This window comes from Lactuca sativa, chromosome 1 (assembly GCF_002870075.4).
Source record: "Lactuca sativa cultivar Salinas chromosome 1, Lsat_Salinas_v11, whole genome shotgun sequence".
Lineage (NCBI taxonomy): Eukaryota > Viridiplantae > Streptophyta > Magnoliopsida > Asterales > Asteraceae > Lactuca > Lactuca sativa.
The window spans coordinates 69,417,057-69,431,742 of NC_056623.2; positions in this window are offsets into that span (position 1 = coordinate 69,417,057).

A 14,686-nucleotide genomic window follows, 5' to 3' on the forward strand; every position below is an offset into this window, starting at 1 on the left:
GTGTGCATATTATCTGTGTTCTTGATATCTATGATGGATAAACAAAATATACATGTTTTATTTGATTTAAACTGCATATGTATTTTATATCTACGAAAATGTTTGGTAAAACATAGGTAGATGAAATAGTTGATGTGTGATAAAATGATGAGATGCCTCGATGTTTAAGTTGATCCTGTCATTTAGAAGAGTATAGATGACGACCACAGACTATTCTAAACAGTCCAGTGGAACACTAGCAGACTTGCAACCTGTAGGTGTTGTGAACGATGTGTTCACCAGATGTACTCTAAATATCTTGGCAGTTGCGCCTAAAGGATAATATTGGCAACTGTTCCTAACCTTTAAACTACGTGTTCACTATTTGTAATTTAAAAACTCCGGCAGCTATGGACTTACTACCTTATGAATGGACATTGATAGTTATAGACTTAGTACCTAAAGGATAGTTCTGGCAGTTGTGTCTAATAGATAACATCGGCAGCTATGGACTTAGTGCATGTTAGATAAACCCTAGCAGCGATGGACTTCGTGCATATTCCTTAGGAAGATCCTTATGAATGAATGAATGACTGATAAATGATTATTAGGATAAATCCTTAATAATAAAGAAGATAATGAGGATGGGTAATTGGGTTGATTGTTTGATTATTAAACATGATAATTATATTATTGTGGGTTGAAAACCCTATGTGCTCACTAGGTTTCCCAACTTGACTCACTCAGTTTATTTATATCACATGTGTCGATACAAAGCTACATTACACTGAGAGATTAAAAAAGATGTGGATCACTAGTGTAAATGAATGTAAGATCTGTTTATGTTTATGTTTATGTATTGACAATAAGATCCCAACGTTTTAATATAAACAAAATACATTTATTCGTAAATGCTTTGATAATATATTTATCATGTTTTTCTATGAACAAATTCCGCAACACTTTTCTTTAAAAAGATACTTTGATTTAAAAAATAAAGCATAAACAAATCGGTCTTTTTTTGGCCATGAAAATGGGGATGTCACGGTTGGTATCAGAGCATTAGTTTAAGTGAACTAGGAATTTGTAGGATTTCTAGACTTAAACTTAAAATATAAGCGATGAATGTGAGATGAGTGTCTACTATATTTTAGGTAGTACACCTTAATTGACACAAGCACTAACTTACTTTAGGATTAGATGCCTAAATTGTTTTTATGTGCTAAATGATTTATGTTATAGCTATAAAGATGCCTTATATTCTATTATTTGATCGGATCTATGGACTGTTGCCGACCGGATCTGGAAACCTTATGTGTTTATGATTCTAAACGTTTGACAACGATTTTAGAACTGGCATGTAACAATTCGGAGTGACAGGGAGGATTTAAATGTCTATCGTAAATAAAGTTTTCTTATCTAAATTCTCGTCACTGCACATCTAACGTCTGATTTAGTGTGTAGATCAACATGGCAAGAACCCGAAGCAGATTGGGAAACGTCAATGGAAATGATAATGGCAATCGGCAGCCTCAACCCCAAGTGATTGAGCGTGCACCGGAAGTAGCAGTTGCACCCGAGCCAATCACGGTGGCGGGAGTGCAATCCATGATTCAGGATATGATGGCCGAACAGAGGGAAGAAATGAGGCAAATGTTGCTGAATAATAGGGATGAACCTACGATGCCTGTTCAACAACCTGAACTAAATGAAGGTCAGTTAGAAGAAGGGAATTACAGTAGGACCATTAGTCAAGCCATCAACTTTCACTGAGAAGGAGGATCCAGTCGGAGTTATGGACTGGATCTCGGAGATAGAGTTAACCTTCACAACATGTGGTTGCAAGGGCAATCTACAAACCACATATGCAATACGTCAGTTTAGAGGTGGCGTTGTTCACTGGTGGAACACTCTGGGGAAGACCATAAGCCCCAATGAGCCACTAGAACTGACTTGGGTTAAGTTCTTGGTACATTTTAAGCACAAGTTCCGCTCGACCTAGAACATGTTAGAGCTGGAGAACCAATGCTTGACATTGGAGAAACGCATTGTTAGATTAAGTGTCTAAGCCTATAACTATAATTGGTATGTACCTGACCCGATAATAGCATGGTCCTTTTGGGTTGCCTCCACCGGAGCAATTTAATATGATGGATAACTGAGAAAGATGTTATTTGTGATTTATTAATATATTATATGAATAATATATGAATTAAGAAATCATATTATTTAATTGGTATTAATCAAGAATTAATTTAGTAATCAAAAGATACTGATTAAATTTATAGGGACTGATTAGGTAAATCAGTAATATTTATAATTTGGGCTAATGATCCATGTTGGTTAGGGATGGACTAAACCTATATGAGATTCCGTGAAGGTTTAGTCCAAAGGGAATATCAAATGCGAAGAGTCATGGTGAATTAGGGTTTACATGTAAGAAACCCTAGGAATTCTACACTATAAAAGTAACCCCTAGCATCCCTAAAATCGGCCATAAGAATTCCAAGGTCAAACTTTAGTCGATATGTGCTTCCTAACCTCTCTCTAACAAGCCCCCTTTTTGCTTTTGGTGTTTGTAACTTATTAAAGGTATCACACTTGAGGTACTAAGCTCTTGAAAGGCCAAGAACTACAAGCTATAACTGAGAGGTATTCATTTAACTAGTTTTTATGTAGTATATCTCCAATTGCATGCTAGCTATGGTATATGCTTTAGATAAAATGAAACTGCATGTATAACTTGAGAAAACTTAGATCCAAAGCATTAGGGTTGTATGTGCACCATAGGATTGTCATATTGCTCAAAACCTATCAGTGGGATCAGAGACTAAGGGGATAAAGGGTAAATTTTGGATTTAAATTGAAAAAGATCTTGTGAATAGGGACTAATCTTGGAAAAATGGACCAAAGTTTGAAAGAACACGGGATTCAAACCAAGTGTCCCTTCCCCATCGTCGAACCCGAACTTTACACTTGTTCCTCAGCCGTCATGTGAGACCTCCAGCTGCTAACCTCTTTCCTTCACTCCCAACCGCCGCTACTTTGCCAATGAATGCCACCACCACAACCTTACGGCTGGAGATGTCGTGAGAAGTCGGAAGAGCCACCGAGACCAACGAGGGAGGCTGTAAATGTCGATACTTAGGTCATGAACGACCTGGAGACTCTTGGTAAGGCTAATTGTATTTTAATCCTTCTCCATCTACCTTTAGCCGTTACGTCGCCGCTGTCGTTCTGGCGGCCATTTCATTTCCGTTATCTCATCTGAATGCCATGTGTCACCGCGAGACATAGATGGGGTGCATTTTTCCGGTGTGAACTCGTGTTTTGAAGGTGTGTGCATGTGTTGACGTGTTTGTTGGGCAGGAAATCAAGAGAAACCATCGCCACCACCGTGCGGTGGTGGCTGTCACCTCCAACCACCGCCTACCACCACATAAGTGGATGTGTATGCCGCATGGTGTGTGTGTGAAATTCCTTTAGGATGACATGTTGTATGGGTGTGCTTGGCTGGAGAAAAAACAAGGAAAACTTGCTGCCACCACCACCACCGTGAGGTGGTGGCTGCAGGCTTCTGCTGCCACCAACCGTCGTGTTGGGTGGCGGTGTGCATTTGAGTGTGAATGGATTGCTATTTGAGATATTCTTGGACATGTTTTGGTCTATAATCATAACCACCACCACCGCGAGGTGGTGGCTGCTGTCGTGAGCCGCCATTGACCACCACTACTCGAGGTGGTAGTAGGTGGCGCCCGACTTAATTACTACTAAGTAACCAAAAATTTAACCATTTGTCAAAATTGGCACGTGATTGGGTTGGAAACCCTAATTAGAGTTTAGAAAACCCTAATTTTGGATATATTGGTTTTGGAGTTGTTGGGACCTGTGACAACCCGAAATTTCCATTGTATGAACCTCATCTATTCAATAGAAGCAAGTTCAGTTTCTGTGATTTTCAAGCTTTTCCGAACAAATTTGTGTACATTAGGGTTCATGTTTTAGATGATATCAGGAGAGTGGATACTCCTGGTTTTGTGAAACTTGGGCATTTCAAGTTTCATACTGTTACAGTCCAACGTCAGGAATAAAAATATTTTCTGTCAAAATATTCCAGGACTATAAATAATTTTCTGAATTAAATTAATTCATTATTCACAATTCCAAATAGAGAAAAGCCATATTCTCTCTGACGGATCTTCGGGTTTTCATCCCATATTGTGAGTTCACTCTTCTAAGTATGTTTCAATACTTGTTAGATGCTCATTAACACAAATTACATGTCTATATATCAAGATCCGGGAGTTTACCGCCCAAGAACGTTCTTGGGGAGTAAACTCCAAAATGGAACTTTAATGCTTTCTAGACCCATCCACGTGTTAGGGGACTTATCAAGGACATTGTGTATGATCTTTATAGCCTAGAAATCATCCAAGAAACACAAGTTCTTGGAGTTTACGGCCAAGGAACTCCCTTGGGCTGTAAACCCCTTTTCAAGGGCTTATAGTGCCCCAAATCTTCCCCAAATGCTTAAGGACTTTAACTACTAGTACTTGTGCTTGTTTAGAACATCAAAAGCCCATAAAAACCATAAGTTTTTAGGAGTTTACGGCTAAGAACCCTTCTTGGGCCGTAAACCCCTTTTTGTGGGACAAAAATCATTCCAAGCAACCCTTAAGCCTTTAGACAATTTACCTTGCACCCTTGGGACTAGAATGGAGAGTAGAACACATCTAAACCACTCCTTGAAAGGAGTTTACGGCCAAGGAACATGACTTGGGCCGTAAACTCCAAGTGAAGGCACCAAAGTGTGTCTCTTGTCCCCATTAGCCTTAGATAAATTCATGGATGCCATTCTTGATGTTTAAGTGCCTCAAATCAATTAAATTCCTAGAGTTTACGGCCGTAAACTCTAAGGTGAAGGACCTTGGGCCGTAAACTCCCTTATGGAGTGTTCTAAAGCCTTAAAACTACTTCATGTGTTATTCCAACAAAGCTAGGAGTGTTCTAGATGCAAAATAACACCACAAGACACCCAAAAACACCATTTGAGGAGTTCACGGCCAGAAACCTATGAGTTTACGGCCGTAAACTCCAAGGTGTGGGGTTTGTTGGGTGGTGAACTCCTATACAAGGCTATTTGATGTTTCAAACCCTTTTGCCTTGTCCCGTAGCAACTTAGATGCAACCATTTGGACCATAAACACTCATAAAAGTGTTTAAATGTTTCCTATGTGTATTAACTTATTTACTAAGTTATTATTTGTCTAATTAGTTATATATATGCTTATTATATGATAACTAGGCTCGTGCGTGTAAACCAGCCTCTGTTTGCCAACTAGCACGGTAGCCGACACTGCAATTCAAACGACTCACCACAAGTGAGTTCATACCCCTTGAATCAACCTTTGAAATGATTTTAAATGTTTTATAACACTTTATGGGGGGGGAATACAAGTCAAATACTTATAAGTTATTACTTCAATCACATGTGATTGTGTTTAATCACATGTGATTAATAACTAGGAAAACAACGATTTTCACACTGTTCAAACTGTTTTTCAACTGCTTTACTATTGAAATGTTTTACAAATTGTTTTACTATCCAAACGTACTTATAGACTGTGATTCAATCAAATGCTTCTTATACTTAAACTGTTTTATCATCTTATGCTTTCAAAATGATTTATAGATCGACATCAAGTCAATCTTCTCTTGAAATTATATTTATGCTTTATATATACAATTGCATGCCCATATATGTATAGATATATAAATAATGCTCAAAAGGCTTAGGAATGCCATCCGCCCTATTTCCTTTTCCTCGATTTGGATGTGGTCTGGTGGGATTTCGGGTGACCATCCGAAGGTCATTTCCATATTACTTATATATAATATATACATGTATAGACATAAAAGTACTTCTATATTCATACTCATCAGTACATCATTAGCTGGTTACCATCGGGGTAGCGCAGAATCAATACATATACAGATATACTAGAAACAATACATATACAGATATACTAGAAACAATCCATATACAGATATACTAGAAACAATACATCTACAGAAGTACTAGAAACAATACATATACAGATATACTAGAAACAATACATATACAGATATACGAGAAACAATACATATACATAAATACGTAATAATCGTGATCCACTGTATCGGGCATGCCTTAAGTGTCATGGCCCGAGTTGTAGCCAGAATTCTCCTGGAGGGAGAGCGTGAGTTTGCGTATAGATCTATACTGGATTGACTATCCTACACCTTGCTGCTAGCTACAGCCGGACCTGCAGGTCTGCGGGTGCCAAACGTCATTTCTTTTATTACGACCATTCATTATGTCGTTGTTACCAGTCGATAGCATGGTGCAATTTATCACATTATGACTTAATATAAATCCGGTTTAAGGTAGTAGTATTTAGTACAGCAGTAGTCCTATTATACAAAGCTACAGTACTACAATGATTTACCCATTACATATTTTAGTGATAATCTCACTTAAGCGTTAGTGTACAAACTATATTTTTTAACAAATGATAGTGATACTTGGGTAATTACACACTTTTACAACAGACAAGTTTACAAAACAGTTTAGCCTTGGTAGAAGGCCACGTTTATAGAAAATATAGGATTTTCTGAGAGATTCAAACTTTTACAAACACTTTCAAACATTTGCTTACATTTTTATAAACTTATACATTGAGACAGGTTCAAACGTTTTTACAAGAAACATTGACACTAAAATACTTATGAACTCACCAGCTTAATGCTGATAAACTCTTTCAAAATAACTTGTATTCTCAGGTCATCAGTAGACAGGTACCGAGGCCAGCTTTTGAGAAGATGGAGTGCATTCAAGACTCATCTCATATTGTTTTGTGTTTCATTATTTTTTTGGTGTCTATAACTGTACAGAACACACTTGTATTAAAATTATATATTTAATGCAATGGATGATGTTGTTTGCTTATTTACATTTACTGTGTTGTGATACTATACATGACGTCCTCCGCCCCAGAACGTTTCCGCCGTTCTTGGTTTTGGGGTGTGACAGATTGGTATCAGAGCATTGTTTATAGTGAATCAAGTATATCAACCCATAAAAGATATACTAATCTATAAACCAAAAAAGGGACTAAAACACTCTGACCAAGAGTCTATACTTTAAATAATAAAATATTTAATTAAGTATACTAGTCTGCATTCATACTAAAATCAGTGTCACAATGACAAGAACAAAAGTATTACGATTGTTGAATATCACAAGTGAGCTCGGGGATGTATGGTCAGTCCTGGGAATGGCATAGCCTGATCAACTATGCTGGTCCTAGGAGTGATTAGCATATGCCCTATAATGGTTGTGATATGTTAACAAGTCTAAAAACTTACCAACAATACCACAAGAAGATCAGTAGAACTTAGAACTTAAAAATACTATAGGAGTATTTTGTGCTATTAGTTACACGTATACTACATTCTTATACCTCTCTTCTCGCGTAAATCTAAATGGCTGGATTTCATCATGGCGACCCGTACTTCCCCATTGAAGGCAATGCCGGGTGGATCGATGAAGAGCCCGAAGATGATCATCCAATCCCTTTGGATGATCACCTCGCAGAAGGTTTTTCAGATGGATCTGACTCCGAGCCTGAAGTCAACAACCTACCGCTTGTAGGTCAAGCCCCGAACAACAACCCTCGGCCAGCGTTTCCAGACCCTACTCCCATGTGGGCAAACGACTTGAATCGCTGGAGTGATGAGCAGGGTCAACCCTTGCCATACTTTGGGGACCGAACCTTTTACAATGTTAGCGATGGTGGATCTGCTGATAGAGCCCTGCCGGTGATCATCCGCAGAATAGCTCGTAATGTCGAGCAAGGTCGAGCAGCCATCGACCGGGTCATGGAGATTGATGCCAATTCAGGTGTCAATACAGTCCGCATTCGCCGTCTCGAAGAGGACATGGAACGGACCCGGAGAACCAACGAAACTCTGCAGCAACAGCTGGCTGCCTCCCGTGCTGAAGTCTTAGAACTTCGAGCTCGTCAGAGGGCTCAGGACCGACACCTTCAAGAGGTGTTTCGCCAAGTGTCCGACCTCAGGGATCGCCCGAGGAATTCCCATCGCCATTAGATGATGTCTAGTACATCTCTGTCTTTTGATTTAGGGATAGCCTTGAACTTATGTGCTCTAAGTAGCACTTGTCTGTAAAATATTTCTAACTTTCGGTACTCTAATTAGGAATCTAGGACTGTCAGTATTGTCCTTATGGTATGATGTAAGACCTACTGTTAGGTCAATTTTCCTTGAACTTATTACATCAGTAATACCCGTACTATTGAAATCTACCTAATCTGTGGGAAAAAATTTGTACACTTGTGTATTCCTACTGATATTTCTTATTGTGATTTCTAACACTCATTCAACTGTTGGGCTATGGGTAATTAGTCCATGGGTCACTCTCACATTGCTTACAAATTGATTCTTATCATCCATCTTGTTTTTATAAACTTATAGCTGAAGGATGCCTCCTCGCAAGTCTCCCAGAAATAGGAATAATCCTGTACCTCCACCGCCTCCACCACCTGCAGTCATCGATACTGCAGCCCTGAATGTTGCCGTAGCTGTAGCAGTGGCAACTGCCATGGCTCAGTATCACTCATCGGATGCTAGCAGAGGTGGAACCCCCATTGAATCTATCCCAGTTGAAATCCTTGTGCGCTCGAGGGAGTGCTCCTACAAGGATTTCACAAACTGCAAGCCGAAGCCTTTCTATGGCACCGGCGGAGTCATTGCTCTCTCGCAATGGTTCGAGAAGACTGAATCAGTCTTCGAAATATGTTCGTGCCCGGCTGCATTTAAAGTGAAATATGTCGCGTGCACCTTCGAGGATAAAGCCCTAACGTGGTGGAACGGCCACGTCAAAGCCCTAACTCTCGTCGTGGCTAACGACATGGGCTGGGCAACGATAAAGGACCTCATGACTGAGGAGTATTGCCCTAGGGGCGAAGTCCAGAAGTTGGAACATGAACTCTGGAATCTGACAATGAAGGGCACCAACGTGATCGCTTACACTGCCCGCTTTAGCGAACTGGTGGCCCTATGCCCCAACATGGTTCCCACTGAAGGGAAAAAGATTGAGCGGTATGTATGGGGGCTGGTGCCTCCGTACCAGGGGAACGTCTTAGCATCCAACCCTGCTACTTTCGACAGTGCCAAGCGATTGGCACAAAGACTTATTGACCATGGAGTCAAGACCCCTGCAACTACAGCCACCCTAGCCATCCCTGAACCCTCTAAACCCGCTGGCAACAAGCGGAAATTCTGGGAGGAGAAGAAGAAGCAGCGAGCTTCAAAGAGACAACAAATCGTAGCAGTACATGCTGCGGTAGCCCCCACTGCTGTTACTGCTCCGGGGAAGCAGTATGCTGGAAGTTTGCCGAAGTGCAACAAATGCCATTTCCACCATAACGGCGCCTGCCGTGAAATGCAGTGTAACAACTGCCACAGAAAAGGACACACCGTCCGATTCTGTAAATTCCCGGCGCAACCGATCTCTCAAGTTCCTGGCTCAGGCGCGAGCCCAACTTGCTATGGATGTGGCGAAACAGGCCACTTTAAAAGGGACTGCCCTAAGGCGAGGAATACTGGAGGAGCAGGGAGGGTACTAGCAATAGGCCACGGGGAAGCAATCGCTGACCCGATAGTGGTGACTGGTACGTTCCTCCTTGATAACTCCTATGCATGCATTCTGTTCGATAGTGGAGCGGAGCGAAGCTTCGTAAACCACAAATTTGCTCGCATGCTTAAGCAACAACCACACGCACTTAATGAACAATTCACAGTAGAAATGGTCAATGGGAAAACTGAAAGTACTAATAGCATATACTTAGGTTGTCTTCTAACCTTAGATAACCATTCATTCCCAATCGACCTTATGCCGGTCTCAATAAAAAGTTTCGACGTTATTATCGGCATGGATTGGTTAAAGTCTTCATCGCGCCGACATCATGTGCTATGAAAAAGCAGTCCGACTAAACCTCCCGTCTAACGAAACTCTTATAGTCTACGGCGACAAACCTGGTGTGAGTCTTCGCATTATTTCTAGTATTCAGGCTCAGAAATATCTGCGCAAAGAATACCACGCATTTCTTGCTCACGTCGTCGACACAAACCTAGAAACGAAAGAACTAAAGAACCTCCCTGTAGTGAGCGACTTCCCCGACATTTTCCCAGAAGAGTTACCCGGGTTACCCCCGCAACGACAAGTCGAGTTCAGAATAGACTTAGTCCCAGGAGCTACCCCAGTAGCCAAGTCGCCCTACCGTTTAGCACCAGCCGAGATGCAAGAACTCTCTGGTCAACTTAACGAACTGCTCAGCAAGGGCTTTATAAGACCAAGTTTCTCACCTTGGGGAGCACCGGTCTTGTTCGTTAAGAAGAAAGACGGATCATTCCGTATGTGTATTGACTACAGAGAACTCAACAAGTTGACGATCAAAAATCGTTACCCTCTGCCACGCATAAATGATCTATTCGACCAACTGCAAGGGGCGAACTATTTTTCCAAGATTGATCTGAGATCCGGATATCACCAGTTACGAGTGCTCGAGGAGGACGTGCCGAAGACAGCCTTCCGAACTCGTTACGGACATTACGAGTTCGTGGTGATGCCATTCGGATTGACCAATGCGCCCGCAGTCTTCATGGATCTAATGAATAGAGTATGCCGACCTTACTTAGATCAGTTCGTCATCGTTTTCATTGACGACATCCTGATCTACTCCCGAAGTAAGAAAGAGCATGGTGATCACCTACGACAAGTTCTAGAGACACTACGAAAGGAGAGACTTTATGCGAAGTTCTCGAAATGTGAATTTTGGATCCGGAGAGTCGAATTCTTAGGACACGTGGTTAGCAAAGAAGGAATCCATGTGGACCCATCCAAAATAAAAGCCATTGAGAACTGGTTAGCACCAAAGACACCTACAGAAATTCGCCAATTTCTAGGTCTCGCTGGCTACTACCGCAGGTTCATTCAGAACTTCTCCCGAATAGCAAAGCCTCTTACGGCCCTGACCCAGAAAGGCGTGGCCTTTGACTGGGAAGAGAAGCAAGAAAGAGCGTTCCAAACGCTCAAACGAGCCTTGTGCACCGCACCAATACTATCCCTTCCCGAAGGAATAGAAGACTTCGTTGTCTATTGCGATGCATCCAATCAAGGACTCGGATGTGTTCTGATGCAGCGAGGTAAGGTCATCGCCTACGCCTCGAGACAGTTGAAGACACATGAGGTTAACTACACGACCCACGATCTTGAACTAGGAGCAGTAGTGTTTGCTCTGAAGATTTGGAGACATTACCTGTATGGAACGAAGAGCACTATCTTTACCGACCACAAGAGTTTACAACACATTTTCGATCAGAAGGAGCTCAACATGAGACAACGACGGTGGGTTGAACTACTCAGTGATTACGAATGCGATATTCGTTATCATCCGGGTAAAGCCAACGTAGTAGCAGACGCCCTAAGTCGGAAAGAATATTCTGGTCGCAAGGTCAAGTCATTATCAATAACCATCCATTCACACCTGGCTAAGCAAATTCAGGCGGCTCAACTAGAGGCCATGAAACCTGAAAATGTGTCGAGTGAATCCCTTAGGGGAATGGACAAGAACTTCGAAGCCAAGGGTGACGGAGCTTTATACTTCATGAACCGGATCTGGACACCGAAGCACGGTGGTTTCCGAGACTTGGTCATGACCGAGGCGCACAACACTCGGTATTCCGTCCACCCAGGTTCAGATAAGATGTATCTGGATCTGAAAAAGCTATACTGGTGGCCTAATATGAAAGCAGAGATTGCTACCTTTGTGAGTAAATGCCTTACTTGCGCGAAGGTTAAGGTCGAGTACCAGAGGCCCTCTGGTTTACTGCAACAACCAGAGATCCCAGAGTGGAAGTGGGAGCGGATCGCTATGGATTTCATAACCAAGTTGCCCAAGACAATTGGTGGACTTGACACCATATGGGTCATCGTTGATAGATTGACCAAGTCTGCACACTTCCTACCTATCAAAGAAACCGACAAGATGGAGAAACTTACAAGAACATACATTAGGGAAATCGTACGGTTGCATGGTGTACCTATTTCCATTATCTCCGATAGAGATAGTAGGTTCACTTCAAGATTTTGGCAATCCCTACAACATTCCCTAGGAACAAGGCTAGACATGAGCACAGCCTACCATCCACAGACCGACGGACAGAGTGAGAGAACCATTCAAACATTGGAAGACATGTTGCGAGCCTGTGTGATTGATTTTGGGAAGGCATGGGATACTCATTTACCCCTTGTCGAATTTTCCTATAATAACAGTTATCACACAAGCATCAAGACTGCTCCATTCGAAGCTCTCTACGGCCGTAAGTGCAGATCCCCTCTATGCTGGGCTGAGGTTGGTGATACCCAATTAGCAAGAGGGCAAGCTTCCGACAGTACTCTCACTGGTCCAGAAATCATTCGGGAAACGACAGAGAAAATCGTTCAGATCCGTGAACGATTGAAAGCCTCTAGAGACCGACAGAAGAGCTACGCCGACAAACGAAGAAAACCTTTGGAGTTTCAGGTGGGAGACCGAGTCCTTCTCAAAGTCTCACCCTGGAAAGGCTTGATACGCTTCGGCAAGCGTGGGAAGCTTAATCCGAGGTACATAGGGCCTTTCGAGATTCTTGCCAAAGTCGGCCCCGTAGCTTACAAACTTGATCTACCCGACACACTGCGTAACGTACATTCTACATTCCACGTATCTAACTTGAAAAAGTGTGTCTGTCTGACGAGACTCTTGTAATCCCACTCGACGAGATCGAGATCAACGAGAGCCTCAACTTCGTGGAAGAACCTGTAGAGATCATGGACCGTGAGGTCAAGCAGACGAAACAAATCCGTATCCCTATCGTGAAGGTTCGCTGGAACGCCAAGCGAGGACCGGAATTCACTTGGGAACGCGAGGACGGAATGAAGTTGAAATACCCTCATCTTTTCGCTTAATTGTTTGTAACTTTTATTTGCTTAAATTTTAATTTCGGGACGAAATTCCCTCTAACAGGGGGATGATGTGACAACCCGAAATTTCCATTGTATGAACCTCATCTATTCAATAGAAGCAAGTTCAGTTTCTGTGATTTTCAAGCTTTTCCGAACAAATTTGTGTATATTAGGGTTCATGTTTTAGATGATATCAGGAGAGTGGATACTCCTGGTTTTGTGAAACTTGGGCATTTCAAGTTTCATACTGTTACAGTCCAACGTCAGGAATAAAAATATTTTCTGTCAAAATATTCCAGGACTATAAATAGTTTTCTGAATTAAATTAATTCATTATTCACAATTCCAAATAGAGAAAAGTCATATTCTCTCTGACGGATCTTCGGGTTTTCATCCCATATTGTGAGTTCACTCTTCTAAGTATGTTTCAATACTTGTTAGATGCTCATTAACACAAATTACATGTCTATATATCAAGATCCGGGAGTTTACCGCCCAAGAACGTTCTTGGGAAGTAAACTCCAAAATGGAACTTTAATGCTTTCTAGACCCATCCACGTGTTAGGGGACTTATCAAGGACATTGTGTATGATCTTTATAGCCTATAAATCATCCAAGAAACACAAGTTCTTGGAGTTTACGGCCAAGGAACTCCCTTGGGCTGTAAACCCCTTTTCAAGGGCTTATAGTGCCCCAAATCTTCCCCAAATGCTTAAGGACTTTAACTACTAGTACTTGTGCTTGTTTAGAACATCAAAAGCCCATAAAAACCATAAGTTTTTAGGAGTTTACGGCTAAGAACCCTTCTTGGGCCGTAAACCCCTTTTTGTGGGACAAAAATCATTCCAAGCAACCCTTAAGCCTTTAGACAATTTACCTTGCACCCTTGGGACTAGAATGGAGAGTAGAACACATCTAAACCACTCCTTGAAAGGAGTTTACGGCCAAGGAACATGACTTGGGCCGTAAACTCCAAGTGAAGGCACCAAAGTGTGTCTCTTGTCCCCATTAGCCTTAGATAAATTCATGGATGCCATTCTTGATGTTTAAGTGCCTCAAATCAATTAAATTCCTAGAGTTTACGGCCGTAAACTCTAAGGTGAAGGACCTTGGGCCGTAAACTCCCTTATGGAGTGTTCTAAAGCCTTAAAACTACTTCATGTGTTATTCCAACAAAGCTAGGAGTGTTCTAGATGCAAAATAACACCACAAGACACCCAAAAACACCATTTGAGGAGTTCACGGCCAGAAACCTATGAGTTTACGGCCGTAAACTCCAAGGTGTGGGGTTTGTTGGGTGGTGAACTCCTATACAAGGCTATTTGATGTTTCAAACCCTTTTGCCTTGTCCCGTAGCAACTTAGATGCAACCATTTGGACCATAAACACTCATAAAAGTGTTTAAATGTTTCCTATGTGTATTAACTTATTTACTAAGTTATTATTTGTCTAATTAGTTATATATATGCTTATTATATGATAACTAGGCTCGTGCGTGTAAACCAGCCTCTGTTTGCCAACTAGCACGGTAGCCGACACTGCAATTCAAACGACTCACCACAAGTGAGTTCATACCCCTTGAATCAACCTTTGAAATGATTTTAAATGTTTTATAACACTTTATGGGGGGGAATACAAGTC